This window comes from Bombina bombina, chromosome 6, assembly GCF_027579735.1.
Source record: "Bombina bombina isolate aBomBom1 chromosome 6, aBomBom1.pri, whole genome shotgun sequence".
NCBI lineage: Eukaryota > Metazoa > Chordata > Amphibia > Anura > Bombinatoridae > Bombina > Bombina bombina.
In genome coordinates, this window is record NC_069504.1 from 888,424,047 (window position 1) to 888,436,361 (window position 12,315).

Genomic DNA, 12,315 nt, shown 5'->3' on the forward strand with positions numbered 1-12,315 from the left:
TTATGTTTCTTCTAGTTTTCCTTTACTTCTTGATTGCTTACATTTTTCTCACAATTAAAGGACCAGTAAATACAGTAGAGGGGCAAAATATATTACAGCTCAGCATATAAGTGTGTGCTATATGGAAGATGGGGGTGAGAGAAGCAGTATAGGGATGTTGGGTGCGAGAAGCAATTTGTTTTGTTCGTTTGGTATCCTTTGTTGAAAAGGATACCTAGGTAGGCTCAGGAGCTGCTGGTTGGTGGCTGCACATATATGAATCATGTTATTGGTTCATTCAATGCGTTAAGTTAGCTCCCAGCAGTACATTGCTGCTTCATCCACAGAAGATACCAAGAGAATGAAGCAAATTAGATATCACAAAATAAACATTTTGGGTTACATATCCCTTTAAGTGTAAGCGGATTTCATGTTTATCTCTAAACCATCTCTGCTAGATCACTCTTCCATGAATCTACCACTTTCAATAATTTTATACTTCCCTTATCCCTTAGCAAGTGACTTTCTAGGTTTAGAACATGATCTCTTTTTCACTCCTCTTTCTTTACACTATGTTTTTATTCAGAGGGATATATTGCACAGAAACTATTATTTTTTTGTGAAACTTAAAAACAAACAAAAAATACAGCGCTGAAAAGGCAACCAGGAATCAAACAGTATAGGATAAATATAATGCTTAATATATAAAAAGAAGCACAAATGGATATTAGTAGATACCACTATTAGCCTTTAAAAATGTGTGTATAAAAAATATATATGTATTAAAAAATGTCCATGAATTAGAATAGGACAAACAGAGTCATAGTCACCAATGTGGTATAATGCTTTAAGGAAAGCTCCAATTCTGAGAGAATGATATCCAAAAGGAACTTGCTAGTAGATATGTCTGATCAATTGCAGTACTGTATTTTCCAATAACAATATTATCCAATGGACTTATCCCTGGGTGCTGCTTGAATTAGGAAACAAGTTGCTGCTGTTTCATAAAATGGAACAAACTCTGGGGGAAAAACAAAAGCGCAACCCAGATTCAAGGAAGTAAAACAAAATTTATTAAAACACAGTGTGCTATATTGCACTTACAAAGATTTGACTTTTGAAAGACTGGACTTGCAGTGGATCCTGAGCTGTCAGTGAAGCTGTTTATGGCCAGGATATCTCTGATGTGCCTGTTTTTACCTGCAATCTTGTAAGTGCAATATAGCACACTGTGTTTTAATAAATTTTGTTTTACTTCCTTGAATTTGGGTTGTGCTTGTGTTTTTTCCCCAGAGTTTATTTTTTTGTGTTTCATCTAAAGTAATGCATTTCAAAATATATTACTTTAACCCTTTGATGACAGGGTTAATTTGTCTACATCGGGTCAATGTAAACAAATTGAAATCCTGCGATCGTGTATGCAATCGCAAGATTTCAATGATGGGATCGGGTCAGGGGGCGTCCCTGTGGCGCTAGGCACGCCCTCCAGACCGCGATCACATCATGGAAGCGCCCTTGGCTTTAGGACAGCCAACGGTTATGACGTTCTATTTCGTCCTAACGGCACTAAAGCCCAGTGTAATTATGACGGAATAGAACGGCATAACTGCATTAAAAGGTTAAAGTAGGCTATATATCTGTGCTTCATAAACACATTTCTTCTTCTCAAGGTTACAAGTCCATCTCTAGAGATCTTAATGTTCCTGTGTCCACTGTGCGCAACATTGTGAAGAAGTTTACAGTCCATGGCATTGTAGCTAATCTCCCTAGATGTGGACAAAAGAGAAAAATTGATCATAGATTGCAATGAAGGATTGTTCGAATGGTGGATAAAGAACCTCAATTAACTTCCAGACAAATTCAAGCTGACCTTCAGGCACAGGGTACAAATATGTCGGCTTGCACTATATGTTGCCATCTGAATGAAAAGGGACGCTATATTAGGAGACCCAGAAGGACCTCACTGCTGACACAGAAACATAAAAAAGCCAAAACTTACCTGAGGAAGCCAAACTCCTTGTGGGAGAATGTGCTGTGGACAGATGAAACAGAATTACAGCTTTTTGGTAAAGCCCATAATTCTACTGTTTTCAGAAAAAGTAATGAGGCTTTTAAAGAAAAGAATACAGTCCCTACAGTCACTGATGTTTTGGAGTTGCTTTGCTGCTTCATGCACTGGATATCTTGACTGTGTGCATGGCATTATGAAATCTGAAGACTAACAAAGAATTATGTGGTGCAATGTAGGGCACAGTGTCAAAAGGTTGGGTCTCCGTCAGAGGTCATGGGTCTTACAACAGGTCAATGACCCCAAGCTCACGTCAAAAAGCACCCAGAAATGGTTTAAGACAAAGCACCGGAGGGTACTGAACTTGCCAGCAATGAGTCCAGATCTCAATCCCATAGAGCACCTGTGGAGAAGCAGTTGGGAAAAGGAACCCTTTCAATCTGAGAGACCTGGAGTTGGCGAAAGAGAAGAGTTGTCCAAAATTCCAGTAGAGAGGTGTAAGAAACTCATTGATGGTTACAGGAAGCGATTGATGTGTTTTTTCCAAGGGGTGTGCTACCAAATATTAAATTGAGGGTACCAATAATTTTGTCCGGTCCCTTTTCGGAGTTGTGTGGAATGTGTCAGATTTTTGGCTTTTTTTTCCACTTTTTTGTGTCATACCAATACAAACAAAAGAAATAAACATGAGAATGCCTAAACATTTGTAATTGCAATTTTCTGGGCGAAGTTGTGCATTATCTGACAGAAATGCAGGGGTGCCAATATTTTTGTTCTTCTTATTTTTAAATGGAAAGTTCTACATATATTTGTAAATATATATAGTATGTATGTATGTATGTATGTATGTGTGTGTGTGTATATATATATATATATATATATATATATATATATATATATATATATATATATACACACACACATATTTTTATAGATATATAGGTATAGAGATATCTTTTAAAAAAAATAATAATAATATATACATATATAATTAGATATTTTCAAATGAAAAGAACATTTTCTTCTATGTGAAGAATATAGGAATGTAAAGTATTCCTAATGCACCTTTTGGCTTTAGCACAGTTGATCTAGTACAATTTCAGGTTAACTAAGGGATAACTAATAGGCATTTCTTCAGCGCGCCCCATAAAAGTGTAAGGAGAGAACGAGTTAGCGAGGTCACGATGTCCAAAGTTTTGAAGTTAGCAAGCGTGAGTCTTTCGCTCTCTCGCTAACTTTTTACTTTCAACTTGTAATATGCGAGTTAATATGACCATTCTTATTTTTTACAGTGGGGAGTGGGGAAAAAAATATTGCACCATTTGTAAACTGGCGCATTCAATTAATTAAATGTTAATTTCAGAAGGTACCTGCTACAGTGTTAGGATTTGTATATAGATATTTAACACACAAAAAAAGAAAACTGTTTCATGTTGCTTTAAGATTAATAAGTAGTCATCTTACTAAGGGCAAGATTGTGGCTTCTATATATTATAAACAATTCCAACATATGACTGCCATCTTGGTACAGGCACTTTACTATAATAGACTGTAAGTTTTATATAGTCGTAGAAAATCCATAATTTTCTAAATTACATGTAAAGGGGTAAAATCAATATATGTTGCAAAGTAGTTTTACTATACATAACTAAACATTTTATATTAAATGTGTTTACTGTCTCTCTTTTTACTTTTCTATTTGAGGTGCATTGATTTCTTCCTTTGTTTTACATAGCATACTTTCACTTTACACTTTTTTTCAGTTTTAATATTTCTGCACAGTCTCAGTTAAAACATTAAAACAAAAAATATTATGATTATATGCTTACTCAAGTCCTTATAATATATATATATATATATATAATGATATATATATATATATATATATATATTTGTGTTTGTTATTATATAATGTTTACTCTGTTATCTCATAAGGGATTAAAGACCCTAGCTGGGAGTTCCTGGTGTAATTAACATAACATTGTACCTTAAATAGTAAATAACACACAAGACCAACTGTGACAAATTCTGGCTACCCTAACTGGGTAGCTCCGCCAAAGGATCCTCCCTATACCTAAAACCTGCTGATATGTAGCGGAGAAAGTAATTCTAGCAGAACCCACCTAAATAACTAGACAGACTAGCATTCAGGTGAAAATACAAAGTACAATTTATTGGTAAAAACACACAACATTTATACACAAACTCATCTTGATAAGAGCTTTATCGGCCCCTCAAATCTCCCGTCATTCCTGCCCCTCCAGACAGGCTGGCGCCTCCATAGAGCCCCATGTCCTTCCAGTGTCCAGCGGTACATGAATGGTGTGTTCGAGGTGATACCGGGGGAGCGGTGGCACTTCCAGGGTGTCGTTGGAAAGCCCTTGGTCCCTAGCTGCTACAGTCCAAAAAGCGACATAATTCATGGCTGGTGGCCAGGGCTGTGGACGACCAAACGTACACCGGGAAAGTCCCTGGGAGGACAGTGTTAAATAGGGATCCGGGACCCCCTGGTTCCCAAGGGAGCTTTTCTTCCGTCAATCACCCTGCCTCTTGCCCTTACCACGAATTGCCAATCCCAAAAAGAGCGAAGCTCTGGGACAAGGAGCCGCTGGAGTGACCTTGGTTAAAGGACACCAGAATCCCAGCTGTCGCGGCCAACCGGCAGTTCCATGGGCCCGGCTGGCCGAAGAGGGATGTGGCAGTCAGAGACCAGCTCTTCCAAGATGAGGTTCAAACACAAAAATACAACAAAGGGAAGGTCTGGGAGATTGTGAATGCTCCCAATCGCTAAAATTCATGGGGAAAGACAAGGGGGTAGGTGGTAGAGGTTTAACCCTTGCAGCCCGGTATCCGTGACAGCAAGTATAAAGGAAAAGACCATGACAGGTTGTGTTTATTCAACATCACAAACATAACTGACTTAAATGAGGATGGCGGCAAAAAGATTGAAGTAATAAGACATGCTGGCACACTGTGTACAATCCACAAGAGCAGCAGCAATAGAAGGCAGTCTTTGAAGAAAGGTAAACAAATACTCACTGAAGCAGAGGAACAAAAGACCAAAGGAGCATCAGCAGACCAGAGTAGGTCAGACAGGAAGTGAGTAGGGATGGGCGAATGTATTTATATTCAAATTTGAAGAACGAATATTCTTAAAAAATCTGTAATCAAATGCTATTTACAGCTTTCGAATGTCACTTTCGATTTTGAATGTTCATAATTAGATTGAATGTCCATATTCGAAATTTCGTATGTAACATTCGATTTAACAAAAACTATACAGAAGTTCAATAGTTCATGTGGTAGGGAATTTAGTAAATTGATACATAATAGATACAAATATATCAATTTGAATGTTTCTATTTGAATATTGCATAATTTTAAATATTACATTTAAAGAAAGCATTAGTTATACTATTACAAATATATCCATTCAAATTTTTCAAATTCGAATATTGCATAATTCGAATTAAATTATTACAAAAATTTGAACCGAAGAGTACATTTAAAGAAAGCATTAGAACTACTATTACATTAAACAAATGTTAGAATGTTGTACAAACATTTGAAATTTGATTCGAACGACCAAATGTGTTAAAATTTGTTTAATTTTTCAAATGTTGCGAAACATTCACTCATCCCTAGAAGTGAGCAGTACTACACAGACAGAATTAGTACTGAGGGTATTCAGGAGAGTGGTCAGGCAGGCAGAGGTCAGCAACTTACAGGCATCCTAGTACAGAGGATATCCAGCAGAGTGGTCAGACAGGCAGATGTCGGTAACTTTATAGGCAACTCCTAGAGTGGTCAGGCAAGCAGAGATCAGCAACTTACAGGCATCCTAGTACAGAGGAAATCCAGCAGAGTGGTCGGACAGGCAGGGGTCAGCAACTTACAGGCAGATCCTAGTACAGAGGATATCCAGGAAAGTGGTCAGGCAGGCAGAGGTTAGTAACTTTACAGGCAGGTCCTAGAGTGGTAAGGCAGGCAAAGGTCAGCAACTTTCAGGCAGGTTTAGTATTGAGGGTATTCAGGAGGTCGGACAGATAAGCAGAGATTAGCAACAAGCCAGATAGCAGAACAAAGAGAGCACCCAGGGAAACATAACCGACTCCAACAAACAGGCACCAAAGATCAGACATGCCGAGACTAAAAGGGCCGACTGATGTCATCAGGAGCAGCCAACACAGAGAGGCAGACATCACGTTGCAGGGCAACACAATGCTAACAGCCGAAGGTTGCACAGAGCGGAGGAGTTCTGGACAACTGCATCAGTTTTGGCGAAGACAGGCTTCGTGACACGTCCCGTATTTTCAAGCATGTCCATGTCGTATTTTCATGCATATCCGAAAAGAAATTCAAGTAAAGTATGCGGGCCAATATATGAATGAGTCACAGTGAATTTTCAAGCAGTATTTTCAAGAAGCATTTGGAGAACTCAGGCAATAGAATTGTGGTTGTTCTTATTTCTGTGGTTTTCAGATATTTAAGCATTTTCTTTTTTTTTACTATTTTTTTTTATGTAACTTAACGTACTAAGCTGAATTTATTTATTTTTTGTTTACAGGCAGGTCCTAGAGTGTTTTTTTTTTTAACTTTTTTTCTTTTTACCCCAGATCCCCACCTTATGATTACCTTTCCAACGGTGGGTCTTGGGGGTCTGTAGCTGCTTAGATGCCTGAGATACAGGCTACTAAGCAGCATGCCCCCTTTCACTATCTTGTCCATTGTATTTTTTAAATAAAGTTGCGCAGTGACGATTGCTCTCAAGGTAGGTGAGTGCTAGCAACGGCTCTGAGCCGTCGTTAGCACTCAAGGGGCTAAGGGATCCTGTGTGCTCTTAAGAGATTAATTTGGTAAATTAAGTTTATTATAATAGACCATCCCAAGTACAATCACTGTAAAATTTTATGTAAAAAATTACTTACATTTGTTAAAAATACCATTGTATATCTTATCTGGCATGATTGTTCCTAATCTTTCCCTCCACCCCTTAGAATTTCAATCTAGTAGTCTAGTGACATATGGAGTGGTCCCATCCGCTCTTTATATCAGAATTGTTGTGAGAGATGTCTTACACTGCGCATACACAGACCTTACATGTGTCGTCATCCAAATGGATTGTGCTGCGAAACGCATGAGCATAAGTGCTGCTGGATGAGCTCCTATTCATTTTAATGAGCCGTATGGCTAACAATGTGATTGGTTGGAAGCGCACTTGCGAATATGCGATCAGTAGGGTTTTTTTCCCACTTTTTTTTCTCAATGTTTTTTGCACCATTGACTTCTATGGGGGAATAAGTAGTCGCAAAAACAGTTTACTTTCAACTTGTAATACGAGCGCTACCCAATGCGCACAAAAAGCTTCTAGCGGAGTTAACATTACATAACGCTCCACTGTCCCTAAGTAGGGAGAGGTGAATGAGAGGTGAATGAACGGAGGCTGTGGGTGACCTGGTTCCTAAATACCTGCCCTCTACTACCGTACCATACACTTTACACAAAATTTAGTGTTCAGTGTCCTTCCAAATAATATCATCAGAATTTTAATTTATAATTGCAATATCATGTATGGACATTAAAAATTTTAATATTTAAATTATGAATTGTACACTTGTAATCAATTGATATTATTGGTTAAGTAAAAAAAACAAACAAACTTGCATTCAAAAACATTAGACAGTCAAGATCAATATTGAATTAATTAGCTGCTGTGTTTTAGTTTGCTTAGGCTGCATATATTTTGCTTCAGTGAAGATCTGCTAAAAAAATTGCGAGAAGCCCCTCAAGAAGGCTGCAATATGCTTGTTTCCTTTAGTTTTTCATTTGGTTTGTGTTGCGTTTTGCAATTATACTCTTTATGAGACATAAAAACACAGAATTTTCCATATAGGTTGCATTTGTCTGTAAATGAACAGCCTTTTAACAAAAAAGCAAACTATAGCATGTGTAAAAAAAATGTAGCTGATTCTTTCATGCGGTTAAAACTATTACTTTTAAAGGTGGGAAAATATTTTTTTGCAGATAGGAAAAGCTTAAAATTGACGCTATTAATTAAAGGGACACTGAACCCAAATTGTTTCTTTCATGATTCAGATAGATGGAATAGATAAATAGAGGCGCTGGTCTTCAATATTATGGTGCACACTGAAGAAAGAAAACTTGACTTGTGATTTGCAGAAGTTAACAACAAAATAATGTGCAGTATGTGCAGTATACTCACTTTTCCCATGATGTGCTTTAGTATCTATAAACAATGGAAATTGCACTGCAGGTGATTGTATCTTTAAATTGATATAAAGTGCAGTATACTCACTCCGAGTAATTCGGAATCCGGCTCCTCAAAGATAGTTGGTAACTTTAGAATACTTCCAAAAAAGGCAGCAAAAATACTTGTTGTATCAAACAAATATTTATTAAAACGTATTAAAAAGCTCTTTTTCAGCTTGGCTCTACGCATTTCAACGACTAAGTCGTCTTTTTCAAGAGCAGTAAAAAACAATTGGAAGTGCACTAAGAGGGGAGTATTGTGCTCTATTCTAGTCATTCTGTACATTGTGTTACCAACATCTAACATATCTGTATAGTTTTTGTAATTATTTTGTATGATTCAGATAGAGCATGCAATTTTAAGCAACTTTCTAATTTACTCCTATTATAAATTTTCTTCTGTCCAATTAGCAAGGACAACCCAGGTTGTTCACCAAAAATGGACCGGCATCTAAACTTACATTCTTGCTTTTCAAATAAACATACCAAGAGAATTAAGAAAATTTGATAATAGGAATAAATTAGAAAGTTGCTTAGAATTGCATGCTCTATCTGAATCACAAAAGAAAAAAGTTGGGTTCTGTGTCCCTTTAACAATCAATCAATGTCCTTGTTTGTTGATTAATTCCTGTGAGTCAATAAGTATGTAAGCTTCACTTTTGTTTTTGACAATTCTGACCCTATTCATTTTTTATATGCTGCTGCTGGCTTGTTGCAGTAGCACTAGTACCCACTTTCACTTTATTTAGGTTGAATCTGCTGTCCAGCTGCTCCTCTGCAGACATTACCCGTTGGGGACTAAGTAATTTTTTACCAGTACCCCATGACAAAATAATAGATGACACACATTAGAGGTGGACGGAAGTTCCTGTTTTCTGTATATGTTGCAGTTTACTTTATGGCTGTGGTTTTAAAAAAATTTGGACTGAGTTTATGGTGTTAACTGTACCATTTAACCACACTTGTCATTCCTGATACTCTCCAGTTGGAGTCAGATTTTGACTTTTTGAGTGTTAAAAGTAATCTCTCTCCAGCAGAGAAGAAAGCTCTTGGGTTATTACTTGAGAATGATTAATTCGTCATAAGCAATTCTGACAAAGGAGTACTGATTGTGGACCTCAATAAGTCTGATTATTTAACAGAGGCAGAGCAATAGTTGATTGACTGTAAAACCTATAAGTTATTGTCTTTTGATCCAACTCAAAAGTTCAAGAGAGCATTGGTTAGATTACTTGAACAAGCAGTCTATCTTGGCATCCGCACTAAAGAACTGGTTAATATGTTGCTACAACCACATTTGTTGCATCTAGAGGTAAGAATTTTTTTTAGCTATTTGAGAGATTTGGAACATTGTATGAATATCTTCTGAGATTTTTATTGGAAACCAGATTCTCGCTGGGCAGTGGTATGTATATATATATATATATATATATATATATATATATATATATATATATATATATATATATATATATTGTATCCATTTTATTCTTAAAGTAACATGAAACCCCAAATTTTTCTTTCATGATTCATATAGAGCATGCAATTTTAAACAACATTCTAATTTACTTCTATTATCAATTTTTCTTTGTTTTCTTGTGAAAAAGCAGGAACATATGCTTAGAAGCACTTTATGGCAGCTGTTTTGCAAGAATCTTATCCATTTGCAAGAGCACTAGATGGCAGCACTATTTCCTGCCACGTAGTGCTCCATATGCCTACCTAGGTATCTCTTCAACACAGAAGATCATGGGGACAAATCAAATTTGATAATAGAAGTAAATTGGTAACTTTTTTAAATGGTAAGCTCTGTCTGAATCACAAAATATTTTTTTTTAGTTTCATATCCTCTTGGTTTGAGCATTGAAGCAATACCATTTTTTTGGGATAGAGAGACAAGTTTTAATGATAAAGTAAAGATTTTTTTTTTTTTAATTTTTTTTTTAAATTTTTTGGGAGGTCTTCCCGACCCATAATTATTTTATGTTCAACAATAAACTTTATATTCAGTGTTGTGTCATGGCGATGGGGGCAAAATTTGCTCCTTCGTTTGCCAATTTCATTATGGGTTGGTGGGAACTCCAATACCTGTGTTCTACTTAAAACTACTTTTATTAGTAATATTGTTATGTAAATGAGATTTATTTTATGTAAGTGGCAAGAGTCAATGAGCTAGTGACGTATGGGATATACATTCCTACCAGGAGGGGGCAAAGTTTCCCAAACCTTAAAATGCCTATAAAGACACCTCCCACTTAACTCATACTTCAGTTTTACAAACTTTGCCTTCGTTGGAGGATGGTGAAGCAAGTCGTGCTTGATTTCTTCTGTGAAAGGCGCTTCTAAGCATTTTAAAGCCCAGTTCCTCTCAAAGTACAGTGTTTGTCTGAGAGATGTGAAGGGAGTATTGCCTAATGATACCATGTTTTCGCCTATGGGAAATCTATTCTAAGGCTCTCTGTAAATTCGGTTGTGGGGATTCATCTACATTATACTCCTCTACCATTACCTCTGCTCATATGTTTCAGTACTGGTTTGGCTGTCTGCTAAATGTAGATGGGTGTCTTCAGTTAAGTATATATATTTTGTTAAGACACTCTCAGCTATGTTTGGCACTTTATATTTTGAAAGTTTTAAATATATATTGCATATATTTGCTATGAGTCAGGTCTATGTTTATTTCCCTTTGCAGTCTAAAAGTTTCAGCATGGAAAATTATGTTTGGGGGAAATTTTAGTATATTTTTTACTTACCTGAGGTTTCAGCTAATCTGAATGAATCCTCCTTCTTTGGGACAATGAACAGATTTGAATAAAAACTCAAACCCTGTTCCTGTAGAGGAACTGGAACAATCACCCCTGAAAGCTCTAGGTCTGAAACACACTTCTAGTTTTAGCTGGTCTGTTTTTTCGAATTTTCACAGGCAAATTAGGCTCGTGATGGCACAAAATACTTCTATTTACTGCATCATTTTTGGCGCAAAGGTTGTGTTTGTTGTGACGCGAGTCACGTCATTTCTTGCGTCTTTGTTGCCGCAAATTTTTTGCCTGTTATAACGCGAATTGTGTCATTTCCAGTTAACCTTGGAGCCAAAAGTTTTTTCTCAACATTTGCTTCATCTTTGTTGGCATCATTTTTGGCGCCAAAAATGTTGTTATATTAAACCTTTCCCTCTTTTGCTCTCTGCTTTAATTTGTTACAGTGCTATGATATTTGCTTTTCATATAAGCATTTCTTCCCATTCCTGAAACTGCTATTTTGAGGAAATTGGATATTTTGTTTAAATTTTATTTTTTATTTTTTTGTTACATTTTTCAAGATGTCTCAAACTGATCCTGCCTCTGATGTTACTGTAGGAACCAAGTTGTCTGAAAACAAATCTACCAAAGCGAAGTGTGTATGTTGTAAATTGGCTGATGTTCCCTCTTCAGTATGTGTTTCATGCTGATAAAGTTTCTATAAGTACAAATACATCTACTGTTAAACCTTCACAGTCTAATGTACATGATATTCCTGTAGATATAAAAGATTATATTGCTGCAGCCAGAAGGCTATGCTGCTATTCCACATTCAAATAAACGTAAAAGGTCTCTTCCTACTTCTAATAATTCTGATGTAGTTTGTATTGACCAACAGCATACTGAAGTATTGTCTGCTGATGAGGACTTCTATGGCTCAGAGGATCCTACTTCAGACTCTGAATTTGATAAATCGTCTTTTCTTTTTAAGATGGAATATATCCGTTTTTTGTTAGAGGAAGTATTGTTTACTTTGGGTATTGAGGAATCTAGTCCTCTTGATAACAAGAATAGCAAACGTTTGAATTCTGTTTTTAAAACTTCTGAGGTTACTCCTGAAGTTTTTCCAATTCCAGATGCTATCTCTAATATGATTACTAAAGAATGGTCTAAGCCTGATACTTCTTTTAATCCTTCTTCTAGGTTTAAAAAATTGTATCCTTTACCTGTGGCTAATTTAGAGCTTTGGGAGAAAGTCCCTAAAGTTGATGGCGCTATTTCTACTCTTGCCAAACGTACTACTATTCCTATGGAAGATAG